This window comes from Nothobranchius furzeri, chromosome 7 (genome assembly GCF_043380555.1).
Source record: "Nothobranchius furzeri strain GRZ-AD chromosome 7, NfurGRZ-RIMD1, whole genome shotgun sequence".
Taxonomy (NCBI): domain Eukaryota; kingdom Metazoa; phylum Chordata; class Actinopteri; order Cyprinodontiformes; family Nothobranchiidae; genus Nothobranchius; species Nothobranchius furzeri.
The window spans coordinates 11,121,880-11,145,288 of record NC_091747.1 but is presented as its reverse complement, the minus strand read 5'-3'; positions in this window follow the sequence as shown (position 1 = coordinate 11,145,288).

Genomic DNA, 23,409 nt, shown 5'->3' with positions numbered 1-23,409 from the left:
AAGCCCACAAATGTGTAACTGGACTACTTCTTTAAATTGACACCAGATCCGGTGACCTCTGGGACATGGTTTGACCCCCTTAGGAAAGTGCTATCATCATGAAACGTTCAGATCACTTACAACTCAATAGATTCTACCTTCCTGTAACGTTTCAGTCTGATTGGACCTTGTTTTCACACAAATGAACCCAGAATGATGTGAAATTGTGCTTCGTGCAACATAATTCTGGGTGCCATTTAAAAACCATAAGTGCTAATGACTCCATTCCTTTTTGTGGTTGTAGGGGCTGTTTATTGAAGTACACTAAAACAAGCCTGACCTCTCTAGGACATTCAGAAGCCAAGTTACAAGCCCACAAATGTGTAACTGGACTACTTCTTTAAAGTGACACCAGATCCGGTGACCTTTGGGACATGGTTTGACCCACTTAGGAATGTGCGATCATCATGAAACTTTCAGATCACTTACAACTCAATAGATTCTACCTTTTTGTAATGTTTCAGCCTGATTGGACCTTGTTTTCACACAAATGGACCCAGAATGATGTGAAATTGTGCTTCGTTTAACATAATTCTGGGTGCCATTTACAAACCATAAGTGCTAATGACTCCATTCCTTTTTGTAGTTGTAGGGGCTGTTGATTGGAGTACACTAAAACAAACCTGATCTCTCTAGACATTCAGAAGCCAAGTTATAAGGCCACAAAGGTGTAACTGGACTACTTCTGTAAAGTGACACCAGGCCCGGTGACCTTTGGGACATGGTTTGACCCCCTATAGGAATGTGCGATCATCATGAAATGTTCATATCACTTACAACTTAATAGATTCTACCTTCTTGTAACGTTTCAGCCTGATTGGACATTGTTTTCACACAAATGGACCCAGAATGATGTGAAATTGTGCTTCGTGCAACATAATTCTGGGTGCCATTTAAAAACCATAAGTGCTAATGACTCCATTCCTTTTTGAGGTAATAGGGGCTGTTAATTGGAGTACTCTAAAACAAACCTGACCTCTTTAGGATATTCAGAAGCCAAGTTATAAGCCCACAAAGGTGTAACTGGACTACTTCTTTAAAGTGACACCAGGCCCGGTGACCTTTGGGACATGGTTTGACCCCCTATAGGATTGTGCGATCATCATGAAACTTTCAGATCACTTACAACTCAACAGATTCTACCTTCTTGTAACGTTTCAGCCTGACTGGACCTTGTTTTCACACAAATGGACCCAGAATGATGTGAAATTGTGCTTCGTGCAACATAATTCTGGGTGCCATTTAAAAACCATAAGTGCTAATGACTCCATTCCTTTTTGTGGTTGTAGGGGCTGTTGATTGGAGTACACTAAAACAAACCTGATCTCTCTAGGACATTCAGAAGCCAAGTTATAAGCCCACAAATGTGTAACTGGACTACTTCTTTAAATTGACACCAGATCCGGTGACCTCTGGGACATGGTTTGACTCCCTTAGGAAAGTGCTATCATCATGAAACGTTCAGATCACTTACAACTCAATAGATTCTACCTTCCTGTAACGTTTCAGTCTGATTGGACCTTGTTTTCACACAAATGAACCCAGAATGATGTGAAATTGTGCTTCGTGCAACATAATTCTGGGTGCCATTTAAAAACCATAAGTGCTAATGACTCCATTCCTTTTTGTGGTTGTAGGGGCTGTTTATTGAAGTACACTAAAACAAGCCTAACCTCTCTAGGACATTCAGAAGCCAAGTTATAAGCCCACAAATGTGTAACTGGACTACTTCTTTAAAGTGACACCAGATCCGGTGACCTTTGGGACATGGTTTGACCCACTTAGGAATGTGCGATCATCATGAAACTTTCAGATCACTTACAACTCAATAGATTCTACCTTTTTGTAACGTTTCAGCCTGATTGGACCTTGTTTTCACACAAATGGACCCAGAATTATGTGAAATTGTGCTTCGTTTAATATAATTCTGGGTGCCATTTACAAACCATAAGTGCTAATGACTCCATTCCTTTTTGTAGTTGTAGGGACTGTTGATTGGAGTACACTAAAACAAACCTGATCTCTCTAGACATTCAGAAGCCAAGTTATAAGGCCACAAAGGTGTAACTGGACTACTTCTTTAAAGTGACACCAGGCCCGGTGACCTTTGGGACATGGTTTGACCCCCTATAGGAATGTGCGATCATCATGAAATGTTCATATCACTTACAACTCAATAGATTCTACCTTCTTGTAACGTTTCAGCCTGATTGGACCTTGTTTTCACACAAATGGACCCAGAATGATGTGAAATTGTGCTTCGTGCAACATAATTCTGGGTGCCATTTACAAACCATAAGTGCTAATGACTGAATTCTTTTTTGTGGTTGTAGGGGCTGTTGATTGGAGTGCACTAAAACAAACCTGATCTCTCTAGGACATTCAGAAGCCAAGTTATAAGCCCACAAATGTGTAACTGGACTACTTCTTTAAAGTGACACCAGATCCGGTGACTTTTGGGACATGGTTTGACCCACTTAGGAATGTGCGATCATCATGAAACGTTCAGATCACTTACAACTCAATAGATTATACCTTCTTGTAACGTTTCAGCCTGATTGGACATTGTTTTCACACAAATGGACCCAGAATGATGTGAAATTGTGCTTCGTGCAATATAATTCTGGGTGCCATTTAAAAACCATAAGTGCTAATGACTCCATTCCTTTTTGAGGTAATAGGGGCTGTTAATTGGAGTACTCTAAAACAAACCTGACCTCTTTAGGATATTCAGAAGCCAAGTTATATGCCCACAAAGGTGTAACTGGACTACTTCTTTAAAGTGACACCAGGCCCGGTGACCTTTGGGACATGGTTTGACCCCCTATAGGAATGTGCGATCATCATGAAACGTTCAGATCACTTACAACTCAATAGATTCTACCTTCTTGTAACGTTTCAGCCTGACTGGACCTTGTTTTCACACAAATGGACCCAGAATGATGTGAAATTGTGCTTCGTACAACATAATTGTGGGTGCCATTTAAAAACCATAAGTGCTAATGACTCCATTCCTTTTTGGGGTAATGGGGGCTGTTAATTGGAGTACTCTAAAACAAACCTGACGTCTGTAGGATATTCAGAAGCCAAGTTATAAGCCCACAAAGGTGTAACTGGACTACTTCTTTAAAGTGACACCAGGCCCGGTGACCTTTGGGACATGGTTTGACCCCCTATAGGAATGAGCGATCATCACGAAACTTTCAGATCACTTACAACTCAACAGATTCTACCTTCTTGTAACGTTTCAGCCTGACTGGACCTTGTTTTCACACAAATGGACCCAGAATGATGTGAAATTGTGCTTTGTGCAACATAATTCTGGGTGCCATTTAAAAACCATAAGTGCTAATGACTCCATTCCTTTTTGTGGTTGTAGGGGCTGTTTATTGAAGTACACTAAAACAAGCCTGACCTCTCTAGGACATTCAGAAGCCAAGTTATAAGCCCACAAAGGTGTAACTGGACTACTTCTTTAAAGTGGCACCAGGCCCGGTGACCTTTGGGACATGGTTTGACCCCCTTGGGAATGTGCTATCATCATGAAACGTTCAGATCACTTACAACTCAATAGATTCTACCTTCCTGTAACGTTTCAGCCTGATTGGACCTTGTTTTCACACAAATGAACCCAGAATGATGTGAAATTGTGCTTCGTGCAACATAATTCTGGGTGCCATTTAAAAACCATAAGTGCTAATGACTCCATTCCTTTTTGTGGTTGTAGGGGCTGTTGATTGGAGTACACTAAAACAAACCTGATCTCTCTAGGACATTCAGAAGCCAAGTTATAAGCCCACAAATGTGTAACTGGACTACTTTTTTAAATTGACACCGATCCGGTGACCTTTGGGACATGGTTTTACCTCCTTAGGAAAGTGCTATCATCATGAAACGTTCAGATCACTTACAACTCAATAGATTCTACCTTCTTGTAACATTTCAGCCTGATTGGACCTTGTTTTCACACAAATGGACCCAGAATGATGTGAAATTGTGCTTCGTGCAACATAATTCTGGGTGCCATTTACAAACCATAAGGTCTAATGACTCCATTCTTTTTTGTGGTTTTAGGGGCTGTTGATTGGAGTACACTAAAACAAACCTGATCTCTCTAGGACATTCAGAAGCCAAGTTATAAGCCCACAAATGTGTAACTGGACTACTTCTTTAAAGTGACACCAGATCCGGTGACCTTTGGTACATGGTTTGACCAACTTAGGAATGTGCGATCATCATGAAACGTTCAGATCACTTACAACTCAATAGATTCTACCTTCTTGTAACGTTTCAGCCTGATTGGACCTTGTTTTCACCCAAATGGACCCAGAATGATGTGAAATTGTGCTTCGTGCAACATAATTCTGGGTGCCAGTTAAAAACCATAAGTGCTAATGACTCCATTCCTTTTTGAGGTAATATGGGCTGTTAATTGGAGTACTATGAAACAAACCTGACCTCTCTAGGATATTCAGAAGCCAAGTTATAAGCCCACAAATGTGTAACTGGACTACTTCTTTAAAGTGACACCAGATCCGGTGACCTTTAGGACATGGATTGACACCCTTAGGAAACTGCTATCATCATGAAACGTTCAGATCACTTACAACTCAATAGATTCTACCTTCCTGTAACGTTTCAGCCTGATTGGACCTTGTTTTCACACAAATGAACCCAGAATGATGTGAAATTGTGCTTTGTGCAACATAATTCTGGGTGCCATTTAAAAACCATAAGTGCTAATGACTCCATTCCTTTTTGGGGTAATGGGGGCTGTTAATTGGAGTACTCTAAAACAAACCTGACCTCTTTAGGATATTCAGAAGCCAAGTTATAAGCCCACAAAGGTGTAACTGGACTACTTCTTTAAAGTGACACCAGGCCCGGTGACCTTTGGGACATGGTTTGACCCCCTGTAGGAATGTGCGATCATCATGAAACGTTCAGATCACTTACAACTCAAAAGATTCTACCTTCTTTTAACGTTTCAGCCTGATTGGACCTTGTTTTCACACGTATGGACCCAGAATGATGTGAAATTGTGCTTCGTGCCACATAATTCTGGGTGCCATTTACAAACCATAAGTGCTAATGACTCTATTCCTTTTTGTGGTTGTAGGGGCTGTTGATTTGAGTACACTAAAACAAACCTGATCTCTCTAGGACATTCAGAAGCCAAGTTATAAGCCCACAAATGTGTAACTGGACTACTTCTTTAAATTTACACCGATCCAGTGACCTTTGGGACATGGTTTGACCCCCTATAGGAAAGTGCTATCATCATGAAACGTTCAGATCACTTACAACTCAATAGATTCTACCTTCCTGTAACGTTTCAGCCTGATTGGACCTTGTTTTCACACAAATGAACCCAGAATGATGTGAAATTGTGCTTCGTGCAACATAATTCTGGGTGCCATTTAAAAACCATAAGTTCTAATGACTCCATTCCTTTTTGGGGTAATGGGGGCTGTTAATTGGAGTACACTAAATTAAACCTGACCTCTCTAGGATATTCAGAAGCCAAGTTATAAGCCCACAAAGGTGTAACTGGACTACTTCTTTAAAGTGACACCAGGCCCGGTGACCTTTGGGACATGGTTTGACCCCCTTAGGAATGTGCGATCATCATGAAACGTTCAGATCACTTACAACTCAATAGATTCTACCTTCTTGTAACGTTTCAGCCTGATTGGACCTTGTTTTCACACAAATGGACCCAGAATGATGTGAAATTGTGCTTCATGCAACATAATTCTGGGTGCCATTTACAAACCATAATGACTCCATTCCTTTTTGTGGTTGTAGGGGCTGTTGATTGGAGTACACTAAAACAAACCTGATCTCTCTAGGACATTCAGAAGCCAAGTTATAAGCCCACAAAGGTGTAACTGGACTACTTCTTTAAAGTGACACCAGGCCCGGTGACCTTTGGGACATGGTTTGACCCCCTATAGGAATGTGCGATCATCATGAAACGTTCATAACACTTAAAACTCAATTGATTCTACCTTCTTGTAACGTTTCAGCCTGATTGGACCTTGTTTTCACACAAATGAACCCAGAATGATGTGAAATTGTGCTTTGTGCAACATAATTCTGGGTGCCATTTAAAAACCATAAGTGCTAATGACTCCATTCCTTTTTGGGGTAATGGGGGCTGTTAATTGGAGTACTCTAAAACAAACCTGACCTCTGTAGGATATTCAGAAGCCAAGTTATAAGCCCACAAAGGTGTAACTGGACTACTTCTTTAAAGTGACACCAGGCCCGGTGACCTTTGGGACATGGTTTGACCCCCTATAGGAATGTGCGATCATCATGAAACTTTCAGATCACTTACAACTCAACAGATTCTACCTTCTTGTAACGTTTCAGCCTGACTGGACCTTGTTTTCACACAAATGGACCCAGAATGATGTGAAATTGTGCTTCGTGCAACATAATTCTGGGTGCCATTTAAAAGCCATAAGTGCTAATGACTCCATTCCTTTTTGTGGTTGTAGGGGCTGTTGATTGGAGTACACTAAAACAAACCTGATCTCTCTAGGACATTCAGAAGCCAAGTTATAAGCCAACAAATGTGTAACTGGACTACTTCTTTAAATTGACACCAGATCCGGTGACCTCTGGGACATGGTTTGACCCCCTTAGGAAAGGGCTATCATCATGATACGTTCAGATCACTTACAACTCAATAGATTCTACCTTCCTGTAATGTTTCAGCCTGATTGGACCTTGTTTTCACACAAATGAACCCAGAATGATGTGAAATTGTGCTTTGTGCAACATAATTCTGGGTGCCGTTTAAAAACCATAAGTGCTAATGACTCCATTCCTTATTGTGGTTGTAGGGGCTGTTTATTCAAGTACAGTAAAACAAGCCTGACCTCTCTAGGACATTCAGAAGCCAAGTTATAAGCCCACAAAGGTGTAACTGGACTACTTCTTTAAAGTGGCACCAGGCCCGGTGACCTTTGGGACATGGTTTTACCCCCTTAGGAATATCCTATCATCATGAAACGTTCAGATCACTTACAACTCATGATTCTACCTTCCTGTAACGTTTCAGCCTGATTGGACCTTGTTTTCACACAAATGAACCCAGAATGATGTGAAATTTTGCTTCGTGCCACATAATTCTGGGTGCCATTTACAACCCATAAGTGCTAATGACTCCATTCCTTTTTGGGGTAATGGGGGCTGTTAATTGGAGTACTCTAAATTAAACCTGACCTCTCTAGGATATTCAGAAGCCAAGTTATAAGCCCGCAAAGGTGTAACTGGACTACATCTTTAAAGTGACACCAGGCCCGGTGACCTTTGGGACATGGTTTGACCCCCTTAGGAATGTGCGATCATCATGAAACGTTCAGATCCCTTACAACTCAATAGATTCTACCTTCTTGTAACGTTTCAGCCTGATTGGACCTTGTTTTCACACAAATGGACCCAGAATGATGTGAAATTGTGCTTCGTGCAACATAATTCTGGGCGCCATTTACAAACCATAAGTGCTAATGACTCCATTCCTTTTTGTGGCTGTAGGGGCTGTTTATTGGAGTACACTAAAACAAGCCTGACCTCTCTAGGACATTCAGAAGCCAAGTTATAAGCCCACAAAGGTGTAACTGGACTACTTATTTAAAGTGACACCAGGCCCGGTGACCTTTGGGACATGGTTTTACCTCCTTAGGAAAGTGCTATCATCATGAAACGTTCAGATCACTTACAACTCAATAGATTCTACCTTCTTGTAACGTTTCAGCCTGAATGGACCTTGTTTTCACACAAATGGACCCAGAATGATGTGAAATTGTGCTTCGTGCAACATAATTCTGGGTGCCATTTACAAACCATAAGTTCTAATGACTCCAGTCTTTTTTGTGGTTGTAGGGGCTGTTGAATGGAGTACACTAAAACAAGCCTGACCTCTCTAGGACATTCAGAAGCCAAGTTATAAGCCCACAAATGTGTAACTGGACTACTTCTTTAAAGTGACACCAGATCCGGTGACCTTTGGTACATGGTTTGACCCACTTAGGAATGTGCGATCATCATGAAACGTTCAGATCACTTACAACTCAATAGATTCTACCTTCTTGTAACGTTTCAGCCTGATTGGACCTTGTTTTCACCCAAATGGACCCAGAATGATGTGAAATTGTGCTTCGTGCAACATAATTCTGGGTGCCATTTAAAAACCATAAGTGCTAATGACTCCATTCCTTTTTGAGGTAATAGGGGCTGTTAATTGGAGTACTATAAAACAAACCTGACCTCTCTAGGATATTCAGAAGCCAAGTTATAAGCCCAGAAATGTGTAACTGGACTACTTCTTTAAAGTGACACCAGATCCGGTGACCTTTAGGACATGGATTGACACCCTTAGGAAACCGCTATCATCATGAAACGTTCAGATCACTTACAACTCAATAGATTCTACCTTCCTGTAACGTTTCAGCCTGATTGGACCTTGTTTTCACACAAATGAACCCAGAATGATGTGAAATTGTGCTTTGTGCAACATAATTCTGGGTGCCATTTAAAAACCATAAGTGCTAATGACTCCATTCCTTTTTGGGGTAATGGGGGCTGTTAATTGGAGTACTCTAAAACAAACCTGACCTCTTTAGGATATTCAGAAGCCAAGTTATAAGCCCACAAAGGTGTAACTGGACTACTTCTTTAAAGTGACACCAGGCCCGGTGACCTTTGGGACATGGTTTGACCCCCTGTAGGAATGTGCGATCATCATGAAACGTTCAGATCACTTACAACTCAATAGATTCTACCTTCTTGTAACGTTTCAGCCTGATTGGACCTTGTTTTCACACGAATGGACCCAGAATGATGTGAAATTGTGCTTCGTGCCACATAATTCTGGGTGCCATTTACAAACCATAAGTGCTAATGACTCTATTCCTTTTTGTGGTTGTAGGGGCTGTTGATTTGAGTACACTAAAACAAACCTGATCTCTCTAGGACATTCAGAAGCCAAGTTATAAGCCCACAAATGTGTAACTGGACTACTTCTTTAAATTTACACCGATCCAGTGACCTTTGGGACATGGTTTGACCCCCTATAGGAAAGAGCTATCATCATGAAACGTTCAGATCACTTACAACTCAATAGATTCTACCTTCCTGTAACGTTTCAGCCTGATTGGACCTTGTTTTCACACAAATGAACCCAGAATGATGTGAAATTGTGCTTCGTGCAACATAATTCTGGGTGCCATTTAAAAACCATAAGTTCTAATGACTCCATTCCTTTTTGGGGTAATGGGGGCTGTTAATTGGAGTACTCTAAATTAAACCTGACCTCTCTAGGATATTCAGAAGCCAAGTTATAAGCCCACAAATGTGTAACTGGACTACTTCTTTAAAGTGACACCAGTCCTGGTGACCTTTAGGACATGGATTGACACCCTTAGGAAAGTGCTATCATCATGAAACGTTCAGATCACTTACAACTCAATAGATTCTACCTTCCTGTAACGTTTCAGCCTGATTGGACCTTGTTTTCACACAAATGAACCCAGAATGATGTGAAATTGTGCTTTGTGCAACATAATTCTGGGTGCCATTTAAAAACCATAAGTGCTAATGACTCCATTCCTTTTTGGGGTAATGGGGGCTGTTAATTGGAGTACTCTAAAACAAACCTGACCTCTTTAGGATATTCAGAAGCCAGGTTATAAGCCCACAAATGTGTAACTGGACTACTTCTTTAAATTGACAACAGATCCGGTGACCTCTGGGACATGGTTTGACCCCCTTAGGAAAGTGCTATCATCATGAAATGTTCAGATCACTTACAACTCAATAGATTCTACCGTCCTGTAACGTTTCAGCCTGACTGGACCTTGTTTTCACACAAATGGACCCAGAATGATGTGAAATTGTGCTTCGTGCAACATAATTCTGGGTGCCATTTAAAAACCATAATTGCTAATGACTCCATTCCTTTTTGTGGTTGTAGGGGCTGTTGATTGGAGTACACTAAAACAAACCTGATCTCTCTAGGACATTCAGAAGCCAAGTTATAAGCCCACAAATGTGTAACTAGACTACTTCTTTAAATTGACAACAGATCCGGTGACCTCTGGGACATGGTTTGACCCCCTTAGGAAAGTGCTATCATCATGAAACGTTCAGATCACTTACAACTCAATAGATTCTACCTTCCTGTAACGTTTCAGCCTGATTGGACCTTGTTTTCACACAAATGAACCCAGAATGATGTGAAATTGTGCTTCGTGCAACATAATTCTGGGTGCCATTTACAAACCATAAGTGCTAATGACTCCATTCCTTTTTGTGGTTGTAGGGGATGTTGATTGGAGTACACTAAAACAAACCTGATCTCTCTAGGAAATTCAGAAGCCAAGTTATAAGCCCACAAAGGTGTAACTGGACTACTTCTTTAAAGTGAACCAGGCCCGGTGACCTTTGGGACATGGTTTGACCCCCTATAGGAATGTGCGATCATCATGAAACATTCAGATCACTTACAACTCAATAGATTCTACCTTCTTGTAACGTTTCAGCTTGATTGGACCTTGTTTTCACACAAATGGACCCAGAATGATGTGAAATTGTGCTTCGTGCAACATAATTCTGGGTGCCATTTACAAACCATAAGTGCTAATGACTCCATTCCTTTTTGTGGTTGTAGGGGCTGTTGATTGGAGTACATAAAACAAACCTGATCTCTCTAGGACATTCAGAAGCCAAGTTATAAGCCCACAAATGTGTAACTGGACTACTTCTTTAAAGTGACACCAGATCTGGTGACCTTTGGGACATGGTTTGACCCACTTAGGAATGTGCGATCATCATGAAACGTTCAGATCACTTACAACTCAATAGATTCTACCTTCTTGTAACGTTTCAGCCTGATTGGACCTTGTTTTCACACAAATGGACCCAGAATGATGTGAAATTGTGCTTCGTACAACATAATTCTGGGTGCCATTTACAAACCATAAGTGCTAATGACTCCATTCCTTTTTCTGGTTGTAGGGGCTGTTGATTGGAATACACTAAAACAAACCTGATCTCTCTAGGACATTCAGAAGCCAAGTTATATGCCCACAAAGGTGTAACTGGACTACTTCTTTAAAGTGACACCAGGCCCGGTGACCTTTGGGACATGGTTTGACCCCCTATAGGAATGTGCGATCATCATGAAATGTTCAGATCACTTACAACTCAATAGATTCTACCTTCTTGTAACGTTTCAGCCTGAATGGACCTTGTTTTCAAACAAATGGACCCAGAATGATGTGAAATTGTGCTTCGTGCAACATAATTCTGGGTGCCATTTACAAACCATAAGTGCTAATGACTCCATTCCTTTTTGTGGTTGTATGGGCTGTTGATTGGAGTACACTAAAACAAACCTGATCTCTCTAGGACATTCAGAAGCCAAGTTATAAGCCCACAAATGTGTAACTGGACTACTTCTTTAAAGTGACACCAGATCCGGTGACCTTTGGGACATGGTTTGACCCACTTAGGAATGTGCGATCATCATGAAACTTTCAGATCACTTACAACTCAATAGATTCTACCTTCTTGTAACGTTTCAGCCTGATTGGACCTTGTTTTCACACAAATGGACCCAGAATGATGTGAAATTGTGCTTCGTTTAACATAATTCTGGGTGCCATTTACAAACCATAAGTGCTAATGACTCCATTCCTTTTTGGGGTAATGGGGGCTGTTAATTGGAGTACTCTAAAACAAACCTGACCTCTGTAGGATATTCAGAAGCCAAGTTATAAGCCCACAAAGGTGTAACTGGACTACTTCTTTAAAGTGACACCAGGCCCGGTGACCTTTGGGACATGGTTTGACCCCCTATAGGAATGTGATATCATCATGAAACTTTCAGATCACTTACAACTCAACAGATTCTACCTTCTTGTAACGTTTCAGCCTGACTGGACCTTGTTTTCACACAAATTGACCCAGAATGATGTGAAATTGTGCTTCGTGCAACATAATTCTGGGTGCCATTTAAAAGCCATAAGTGCTAATGACTCCATTCCTTTTTGAGGTTGTAGGGGCTGTTGATTGGAGTACACTAAAACAAACCTGATCTCTCTAGGACATTCAGAAGCCAAGTTATAAGCCCACAAATGTGTAACTGGACTGCTTCTTTAAATTGACACCAGATCCGGTGACCTCTGGGACATGGTTTGACCCCCTTAGGAAAGTGCTATCATCATGAAACGTTCAGATCACTTACAACTCAATAGATTCTACCTTCCTGTAACGTTTCAGCCTGATTGGACCTTGTTTTCACACAAATGAACCCAGAATGATGTTAAATTGTGCTTTGTGCAACATAATTCTGGGTGCCATTTAAAAACCATAAGTGCTAATGACTCCATTCCTTTTTGTGGTTGTAGGGGCTGTTTATTGAAGTACACTAAAACAAGCCTGACCTCTCTAGGACATTCAGAAGCCAAGTTATAAGCCCACAAAGGTGTAACTGGACTACTTCTTTAAAGTGGCACCAGGCCCGGTGACCTTTGGGACATGGTTTGACCCCCTTTGGAATGTGCTATCATCATGAAACGTTCAGATCACTTACAACTCAATAGATTCTACCTTCCTGTAACGTTTCAGCCTGATTGGACCTTGTTTTCACACAAATGGACCCAGAATGATGTGAAATTGTGCTTCGTGCAACATAATTCTGGGTGCCATTTACAAACCATAAGTGCTAATGACTGAATTCTTTTTTGTGGTTGTAGGGGCTGTTGATTGGAGTGCACTAAAACAAACCTGATCTCTCTAGGACATTCAGAAGCCAAGTTATAAGCCCACAAATGTGTAACTGGACTACTTCTTTAAAGTGACACCAGATCCGGTGACTTTTGGGACATGGTTTGACCCACTTAGGAATGTGCGATCATCATGAAACGTTCAGATCACTTACAACTCAATAGATTCTACCTTCTTGTAACGTTTCAGCCTGATTGGACATTGTTTTCACACAAATGGACCCAGAATGATGTGAAATTGTGCTTCGTGCAACATAATTCTGGGTGCCATTTAAAAACCATAAGTGCTAATGACTCCATTCCTTTTTGAGGTAATAGGGGCTGTTAATTGGAGTACTCTAAAACAAACCTGACCTCTTTAGGATATTCAGAAGCCAAGTTATAAGCCCACAAAGGTGTAACTGGACTACTTCTTTAAAGTGACACCAGGCCCGGTGACCTTTGGGACATGGTTTGACCCCCTATAGGAATGTGCGATCATCATGAAACTTTCAGATCACTTACAACTCAACAGATTCTACCTTCTTGTAACGTTTCAGCCTGACTGGACCTTGTTTTCACACAAATGGACCCAGAATGATGTGAAATTGTGCTTCGTGCAACATAATTCTGGGTGCCATTTAAAAACCATAAGTGCTAATGACTCCATTCCTTTTTGTGGTTGTAGGGGCTGTTGATTGGAGTACACTAAAACAAACCTGATCTCTCTAGGAAATTCAGAAGCCAAGTTATAAGCCCACAAATGTGTAACTGGACTACTTCTTTAAATTGACACCAGATCCGGTGACCTCTGGGACATGGTTTGACCCCCTTAGGAATGTGCGATCATCATGAAACGTTCAGATCACTTACAACTCAATAGATTCTACCTTCTTGTAACGTTTCAGCCTGATTGGACCTTGTTTTCACACAAATAGACCCAGAATGATGTGAAATTGTGCTTCGTGCAACATAATTCTGGGTGCCATTTAAAAACCATAAGTGCTAATGACTCCATTCCTTTTTGAGGTAATATGGGCTGTTAATTGGAGTACTCTAAAACAAACCTGAACTCTCTAGGATATTCAGAAGCCAAGTTATAAGCCCACAAATGTGTAACTGGACTACTTCTTTAAAGTGACACCAGATCCGGTGACCTTTAGGACATGGTTTGACCCCCTTAGGAAAGTGCTATCATCATGAAACGTTCAGATCACTTACAACTCAATAGATTCTACCTTCCTGTAACGTTTCAGCCTGATTGGACCTTGTTTTCACACAAATGAACCCAGAATGATGTGAAATTGTGCTTTGTGCAACATAATTCTGGGTGCCATTTAAAAACCATAAGTGCTAATGACTCCATTCCTTTTTGGGGTAATGGGGGCTGTTAATTGGAGTACTCTAAAACAAACCTGACCTCTGTAGGATATTCAGAAGCCAAGTTATAAGCCCACAAAGGTGTAACTGGACTACTTCTTTAAAGTGACATCAGGCCCGGTGACCTTTGGGACATGGTTTGACCCCCTATAGGAATGTGATATCATCATGAAACTTTCAGATCACTTACAACTCAACAGATTCTACCTTCTTGTAACGTTTCAGCCTGACTGGACCTTGTTTTCACACAAATGGACCCAGAATGATGTGAAATTGTGCTTCGTGCAACATAATTCTGGGTGCCATTTAAAAGCCATAAGTGCTAATGACTCCATTCCTTTTTGAGGTTGTAGGGGCTGTTGATTGGAGTACACTAAAACAAACCTGATCTCTCTAGGACATTCAGAAGCCAAGTTATAAGCCCACAAATGTGTAACTGGACTACTTCTTTAAATTGACACCAGATCCGGTGACCTCTGGGACATGGTTTGACCCCCTTAGGAAAGTGCTATCATCATGAAACGTTCAGATCACTTACAACTCAATAGATTCTACCTTCTTGTAACGTTTCAGCCTGATTGGACCTTGTTTTCACACAAATGAACCCAGAATGATGTGAAATTGTGCTTCGTGCAACATAATTCTGGGTGCCATTTAAAAACCATAAGTGCTAATGACTCCATTCCTTTTTGTGGTTGTAGGGGCTGTTGATTGGAGTACACTAAAACAAACCTGATCTCTCTCGAACATTCAGAAGCCAAGTTATAAGCCCACAAATGTGTAACTGGACTACTTTTTTAAATTGACACCGATCCGGTGACCTTTGGGACATGGTTTTACCTCCTTAGGAAAGTGCTATCATCATGAAACGTTCACATCACTTACAACTCAATAGATTCTACCTTCTTGTAACGTTTCAGCCTGATTGGACCTTGTTTTCACACGAATGGACCCAGAATGATGTGAAATTGTGCTTCGTGCCACATAATTCTGGGTGCCATTTACAAACCATAAGTGCTAATGACTCTATTCCTTTTTGTGGTTGTAGGGGCTGTTGATTGGAGTACACTAAAACAAACCTGATCTCTCTAGGACATTCAGAAGCCAAGTTATAAGCCCACAAATGTGTAACTGGACTACTACTTTAAAGTGACACCAGATCCGGTGACATTTGGTACATGGTTTGACCCACTTAGGAATGTGCGATCATCATGAAACGTTCAGATCACTTACAACTCGATAGATTCTACCTTCTTGTAACGTTTCAGCCTGATTGGACCTTGTTTTCACCCAAATGGACCCAGAATGATGTGAAATTGTGCTTCGTGCAACATAATTCTGGGTGCCATTTAAAAACCATAAGTGCTAATGACTCCATTCCTTTTTGAGGTAATAGGGGCTGTTAATTGGAGTACTATAAAACAAACCTGACCTCTCTAGGATATTCAGAAGCCAAGTTATAAGCCCACAAATGTGTAACTGGACTACTTCTTTAAAGTGACACCAGATCCGGTGACCTTTAGGACATGGATTGACACCCTTAGGAAACTGCTATCATCATGAAACGTTCAGATCACTTACAACTCAATAGTTTCTACCTTCCTGTAACGTTTCAGCCTGATTGGACCTTGTTTTCACACAAATGAACCCAGAATGATGTGAAATTGTGCTTTGTGCAACATAATTCTGGGTGCCATTTAAAAACCATAAGTGCTAATGACTCCATTCCTTTTTGGGGTAATGGGGGCTGTTAATTGGAGTACTCTAAAACAAACCTGACCTCTTTAGGATATTCAGAAGCCAGGTTATAAGCCCACAAATGTGTAACTGGACTACTTCTTTAAATTGACAACAGATCCGGTGACCTCTGGGACATGGTTTGACCCCCTTAGGAAAGTGCTATCATCATGAAATGTTCAGATCACTTACAACTCAATAGATTCTACCGTCCTGTAACGTTTCAGCCTGACTGGACCTTGTTTTCACACAAATGGACCCAGAATGATGTGAAATTGTGCTTCGTGCAACATAATTCTGGGTGCCATTTAAAAACCATAATTGCTAATGACTCCATTCCTTTTTGTGGTTGTAGGGGCTGTTGATTGGAGTACACTAAAACAAACCTGATCTCTCTAGGACTTTCAGAAGCCAAGTTATAAGCCCACAAATGTGTAACTGGACTACTTCTTTAAATTGACAACAGATCCGGTGACCTCTGGGACATGGTTTGACCCCCTTAGGAAAGTGCTATCATCATGAAATGTTCAGATCACTTACAACTCAATAGATTCTACCTTCCTGTAACGTTTCAGCCTGATTGGACCTTGTTTTCACACAAATGAACCCAGAATGATGTGAAATTGTGCTTCGTGCAACATAATTCTGGGTGCCATTTACAAACCATAAGTGCTAATGACTCCATTCCTTTTTGTGGTTGTAGGGGATGTTGATTGGAGTACACTAAAACAAACCTGATCTCTCTAGGAAATTCAGAAGCCAAGTTATAAGCCCACAAAGGTGTAACTGGACTACTTCTTTAAAGTGACACCAGGCCCGGTGACCTTTGGGACATGGTTTGACCCCCTATAGGAATGTGCGATCATCATGAAACGTTCAGATCACTTACAACTCAATAGATTCTACCTTCTTGTAACGTTTCAGCTTGATTGGACCTTGTTTTCACACAAATGGACCCAGAATGATGTGAAATTGTGCTTCGTGCAACATAATTCTGGGTGCCATTTACAAACCATAAGTGCTAATGACTCCATTCCTTTTTGTGGTTGTAGGGGCTGTTGATTGGAGTACACTAAAACAAACCTGATCTCTCTAGGACATTCAGAAGCCAAGTTATAAGCCCACAAATGTGTAACTGGACTACTTCTTTAAAGTGACACCTGATCTGGTGACCTTTGGGACATGGTTTGACCCACTTAGGAATGTGCGATCATCATGAAACATTCAGATCACTTACAACTCAATAGATTCTACCTTCTTGTAACGTTTCAGCCTGATTGGACCTTGTTTTCACACAAATGGACCCAGAATGATGTGAAATTGTGCTTCGTGCAACATAATTCTGGGTGCCATTTACAAACCATAAGTGCTAATGACTCCATTCCTTTTTGTGGATGTAGGGGCTGTTGATTGGAATACACTAAAACAAACCTGATCTCTCTAGGACATTCAGAAGCCAAGTTATAAGCCCACAAAGGTGTAACTGGACTACTTCTTTAAAGTGACACCAGGCCCGGTGACCTTTGGGACATGGTTTGACCCCCTATAGGAATGTGCGATCATCATGAAATGTTCAGATTACTTACAACTCAATAGATTCTACCTTCTTGTAACGTTTCAGCCTGAATGGACCTTGTTTTCAAACAAATGGACCCAGAATGATGTGAAATTGTGCTTCGTGCAACATAATTCTGGGTGCCATTTACAAACCATAAGTGCTAATGACTGAATTATTTTTTGTGGTTGTAGGGGCTGTTGATTGGAGTGCACTAAAACAAACCCGATCTCTCTAGGACATTCAGAAGCCAAGTTATAAGTCCACAAATGTGTAACTGGACTACTTCTTTAAAGTGACACCAGATCCGGTGACTTTTGGGACATGGTTTGACCCACTTAGGAATGTGCGATCATCATGAAACGTTCAGATCACTTACAACTCAATAGATTCTACCTTCTTGTAACGTTTCAGCCTGATTGGACATTGTTTTCACACAAATGGACCCAGAATGATGTGAAATTGTGCTTCGTGCAACATAATTCTGGGTGCCATTTAAAAACCATAAGTGCTAATGACTCCATTCCTTTTTGAGGTAATAGGGGCTGTTAATTGGAGTACTCTAAAACAAACCTGACCTCTTTAGGATATTCAGAAGCCAAGTTATAAGCCCACAAAGGTGTAACTGGACTACTTCTTTAAAGTGACACCAGGGCCGGTGACCTTTGGGACATGGTTTGACCCCCTATAGGAATGTGCGATCATCATGAAACTTTCAGATCACTTACAACTCAACAGATTCTACCTTCTTGTAACGTTTCAGCCTGACTGGACCTTGTTTTCACACAAATGGACCCAGAATGATGTGAAATTGTGCTTCGTGCAACATAATTCTGGGTGCCATTTAAAAACCATAAGTGCTAATGACTCCATTCCTTTTTGTGGTTGTAGGGGCTGTTGATTGGAGTACACTAAAACAAACCTGATCTCTCTAGGAAATTCAGAAGCCAAGTTATAAGCCCACAAATGTGTAACTGGACTACTTCTTTAAATTGACACCAGATCCGGTGACCTCTGGGACATGGTTTGACCCCCTTAGGAAAGTGCTATCATCATGAAACGTTCAGATCACTTACAACTCAATAGATTCTACCTTCCTGTAACGTTTCAGTCTGATTGGACCTTGTTTTCACACAAATGAACCCAGAATGATGTGAAATTGTGCTTCGTGCAACATAATTCTGGGTGCCATTTAAAAACCATAAATGCTAATGACTCCATTCCTTTTTGTGGTTGTAGGGGCTGTTTATTGAAGTACACTAAAACAAGCCTGACCTCTCTAGGACATTCAGAAGCCAAGTTATAAGCCCACAAAGGTGTAACTGGACTACTTCTTTAAAGTGACACCAGGCCCGGTGACCTTTGGGACATGGTTTGACCCCCTATAGGAATGTGCGATCATCATGAAACTTTCAGATCACTTACAACTCAACAGATTCTACCTTCTTGTAACGTTTCAGCCTGACTGGACCTTGTTTTCACACAAATGGACCCAGAATGATGTGAAATTGTGCTTCGTGCAACATAATTCTGGGTGCCATTTAAAAACCATAAGTGCTAATGACTCCATTCCTTTTTGTGGTTGTAGGGGCTGTTGATTGGAGTACACTAAAACAAACCTGATCTCTCTAGGAAATTCAGAAGCCAAGTTATAAGCCCACAAATGTGTAACTGGACTACTTCTTTAAATTGACACCAGATCCGGTGACCTCTGGGACATGGTTTGACCCCCTTAGGAATGTGCGATCATCATGAAACGTTCAGATCACTTACAACTCAATAGATTCTACCTTCTTGTAACGTTTCAGCCTGATTGGACCTTGTTTTCACACAAATGGACCCAGAATGATGTGAAATTGTGCTTCGTGCAACATAATTCTGGGTGCCATTTAAAAACCATAAGTGCTAATGACTCCATTCCTTTTTGGGGTAATGGGGGCTGTTAATTGGAGTACTCTAAAACAAACCTGACCTCTGTAGGATATTCAGAAGCCAAGTTATAAGCCCACAAAGGTGTAACTGGACTACTTCTTTAAAGTGACACCAGGCCCGGTGACCTTTGGGACATGGTTTGACCCCCTATAGGAATGTGATATCATCATGAAACTTTCAGATCACTTACAACTCAACAGATTCTACCTTCTTGTAACGTTTCAGCCTGACTGGACCTTGTTTTCACACAAATGGACCCAGAATCATGTGAAATTGTGCTTCGTGCAACATAATTCTGGGTGCCATTTAAAAGCCATAAGTGCTAATGACTCCATTCCTTTTTGAGGTTGTAGGGGCTGTTGATTGGAGTACACTAAAACAAACCTGATCTCTCTAGGAAATTCAGAAGCCAAGTTATAAGCCCACAAATGTGTAACTGGACTACTTCTTTAAATTGACACCAGATCCGGTGACCTTTGGTACATGGTTTGACCAACTTAGGAATGTGCGATCATCATGAAACGTTCAGATCACTTACAACTCAATAGATTCTACCTTCTTGTAACGTTTCAGCCTGATTGGACCTTGTTTTCACCCAAATGGACCCAGAATGATGTGAAATTGTGCTTCGTGCAACATAATTCTGGGTGCCAGTTAAAAACCATAAGTGCTAATGACTCCATTCCTTTTTGAGGTAATATGGGCTGTTAATTGGAGTACTATGAAACAAACCTGACCTCTCTAGGATATTCAGAAGCCAAGTTATAAGCCCACAAATGTGTAACTGGACTACTTCTTTAAAGTGACACCAGATCCGGTGACCTTTAGGACATGGATTGACACCCTTAGGAAACTGCTATCATCATGAAACGTTCAGATCACTTACAACTCAATAGATTCTACCTTCCTGTAACGTTTCAGCCTGATTGGACCTTGTTTTCACACAAATGAACCCAGAATGATGTGAAATTGTGCTTTGTGCAACATAATTCTGGGTGCCATTTAAAAACCATAAGTGCTAATGACTCCATTCCTTTTTGGGGTAATGGGGGCTGTTAATTGGAGTACTCTAAAACAAACCTGACCTCTTTAGGATATTCAGAAGCCAAGTTATAAGCCCACAAAGGTGTAACTGGACTACTTCTTTAAAGTGACACCAGGCCCGGTGACCTTTGGGACATGGTTTGACCCCCTGTAGGAATGTGCGATCATCATGAAACGTTCAGATCACTTACAACTCAAAAGATTCTACCTTCTTTTAACGTTTCAGCCTGATTGGACCTTGTTTTCACACGTATGGACCCAGAATGATGTGAAATTGTGCTTCGTGCCACATAATTCTGGGTGCCATTTACAAACCATAAGTGCTAATGACTCTATTCCTTTTTGTGGTTGTAGGGGCTGTTGATTGGAGTACACTAAAACAAACCTGATCTCTCTAGGACATTCAGAAGCCAAGTTATAAGCCCACAAATGTGTAACTGGACTACTTCTTTAAATTTACACCGATCCAGTGACCTTTGGGACATGGTTTGACCCCCTATAGGAAAGTGCTATCATCATGAAACGTTCAGATCACTTACAACTCAATAGATTCTACCTTCCTGTAACGTTTCAGCCTGATTGGACCTTGTTTTCACACAAATGAACCCAGAATGATGTGAAATTGTGCTTCGTGCAACATAATTCTGGGTGCCATTTAAAAACCATAAGTTCTAATGACTCCATTCCTTTTTGGGGTAATGGGGGCTGTTAATTGGAGTACTCTAAATTAAACCTGACCTCTCTAGGATATTCAGAAGCCAAGTTATAAGCCCACAAAGGTGTAACTGGACTACTTCTTTAAAGTGACACCAGGCCCGGTGACCTTTGGGACATGGTTTGACCCCCTTAGGAATGTGCGATCATCATGAAACGTTCAGATCACTTACAACTCAATAGATTCTACCTTCTTGTAACGTTTCAGCCTGATTGGACCTTGTTTTCACACAAATGAACCCAGAATGATGTGAAATTGTGCTTTGTGCAACATAATTCTGGGTGCCATTTAAAAACCATAAGTGCTAATGACTCCATTCCTTTTTGTGGTTGTAGGGGCTGTTTATTGAAGTACACTAAAACAAGCCTGACCTCTCTAGGACATTCAGAAGCCAAGTTATAAGCCCACAAAGGTGTAACTGGACTACTTCTTTAAAGTGGCACCAGGCCCGGTGACCTTTGGGACATGGTTTGACCCCCTTAGGAATGTGCGATCATCATGAAACGTTCAGATCACTTACAACTCAATAGATTCTACCTTCTTGTAACGTTTCAGCCTGATTGGACCTTGTTTTCACACAAATGGACCCAGAATGATGTGAAATTGTGCTTCATGCAACATAATTCTGGGTGCCATTTACAAACCATAATGACTCCATTCCTTTTTGTGGTTGTAGGGGCTGTTGATTGGAGTACACTAAAACAAACCTGATCTCTCTAGGACATTCAGAAGCCAAGTTATAAGCCCACAAAGGTGTAACTGGACTACTTCTTTAAAGTGACACCAGGCCCGGTGACCTTTGGGACATGGTTTGACCCCCTATAGGAATGTGCGATCATCATGAAACGTTCATAACACTTAAAACTCAATTGATTCTACCTTCTTGTAACGTTTCAGCCTGATTGGACCTTGTTTTCACACAAATGAACCCAGAATGATGTGAAATTGTGCTTTGTGCAACATAATTCTGGGTGCCATTTAAAAACCATAAGTGCTAATGACTCCATTCCTTTTTGGGGTAATGGGGGCTGTTAATTGGAGTACTCTAAAACAAACCTGACCTCTGTAGGATATTCAGAAGCCAAGTTATAAGCCCACAAAGGTGTAACTGGACTACTTCTTTAAAGTGACACCAGGCCCGGTGACCTTTGGGACATGGTTTGACCCCCTATAGGAATGTGCGATCATCATGAAACTTTCAGATCACTTACAACTCAACAGATTCTACCTTCTTGTAACGTTTCAGCCTGACTGGACCTTGTTTTCACACAAATGGACCCAGAATGATGTGAAATTGTGCTTCGTGCAACATAATTCTGGGTGCCATTTAAAAGCCATAAGTGCTAATGACTCCATTCCTTTTTGTGGTTGTAGGGGCTGTTGATTGGAGTACACTAAAACAAACCTGATCTCTCTAGGACATTCAGAAGCCAAGTTATAAGCCAACAAATGTGTAACTGGACTACTTCTTTAAATTGACACCAGATCCGGTGACCTCTGGGACATGGTTTGACCCCCTTAGGAAAGGGCTATCATCATGATACGTTCAGATCACTTACAACTCAATAGATTCTACCTTCCTGTAATGTTTCAGCCTGATTGGACCTTGTTTTCACACAAATGAACCCAGAATGATGTGAAATTGTGCTTTGTGCAACATAATTCTGGGTGCCGTTTAAAAACCATAAGTGCTAATGACTCCATTCCTTATTGTGGTTGTAGGGGCTGTTTATTCAAGTACAGTAAAACAAGCCTGACCTCTCTAGGACATTCAGAAGCCAAGTTATAAGCCCACAAAGGTGTAACTGGACTACTTCTTTAAAGTGGCACCAGGCCCGGTGACCTTTGGGACATGGTTTTACCCCCTTAGGAATATCCTATCATCATGAAACGTTCAGATCACTTACAACTCATGATTCTACCTTCCTGTAACGTTTCAGCCTGATTGGACCTTGTTTTCACACAAATGAACCCAGAATGATGTGAAATTTTGCTTCGTGCCACATAATTCTGGGTGCCATTTACAACCCATAAGTGCTAATGACTCCATTCCTTTTTGGGGTAATGGGGGCTGTTAATTGGAGTACTCTAAATTAAACCTGACCTCTCTAGGATATTCAGAAGCCAAGTTATAAGCCCACAAAGGTGTAACTGGACTACATCTTTAAAGTGACACCAGGCCCGGTGACCTTTGGGACATGGTTTGACCCCCTTAGGAATGTGCGATC